Below are 833 nucleotides of genomic sequence, written 5' to 3' on the forward strand. Positions count from 1 at the left end.
TTCTACATATTTCTCAATGCCGATTACATTTACGTGTGTAATCCTCCTCTGAGATATGATGTCACGGTCACACTGATGTGATATTAAGTTGTTTTGCATGTGATGACTGGAGAATATACTCTGTGAATGTGGAGCAACCAGAGGCTTCAGCTACACAAGTAGTTACTTGTTTACTTCTGTGATGTAAACATAATAGGGAAAAAAGGTGTCAGTTTAAGAAACGGGAACATCTGTAGTAAACCAGTAGACTGCTGTTTGGAGACAGCACAGAAGCAGTTGAATTGGCTGTATGTATGACTGATCATCTGGCATCTGCACTGCACTACATTTTACTGTTAAACCACACTTTATATTATGTAACATCGTGATACCAAGCAATTTCATTCTAGGTCATGGACTATAAGGTGTTGTACACACCACATGCTTTCATCTGTTTCATAGAGTTCAAATCTAGACTGTATTGTTTGGGCTGCATTATTATTGTTTACTATTATAAATGATGCAGTTCTGATGTATCAACCCACTCTTCAAGTTCTCACCATACTAGGGCCAAGGATGGTTGAAGTGCACAGTGTGGTCCTAAATGTTGGTTGAAACTTGACTATCTTTCCTGACGTCCTTGGAAGATCTGTTAATGGTCTAGGGTATATTAAACAGTTTTTAACATTGTCAGTGAGTTAACAACTGGCTATTTATAGCAGAAGCCAGATTAAGACTGAAACTGTTAATCAGGTTAGGAGCTCAGTGACTGAAAGTGTGCAAAGCCAAACACACACAGGGAGGAGGGAGAGGACTTGGTTATCTGCTGTAATGTGGACCAAGACTCGTGTTGT

Source organism: Lates calcarifer, linkage group LG20, assembly GCF_001640805.2.
Source record: "Lates calcarifer isolate ASB-BC8 linkage group LG20, TLL_Latcal_v3, whole genome shotgun sequence".
Taxonomy (NCBI): Eukaryota; Metazoa; Chordata; class Actinopteri; family Centropomidae; genus Lates; species Lates calcarifer.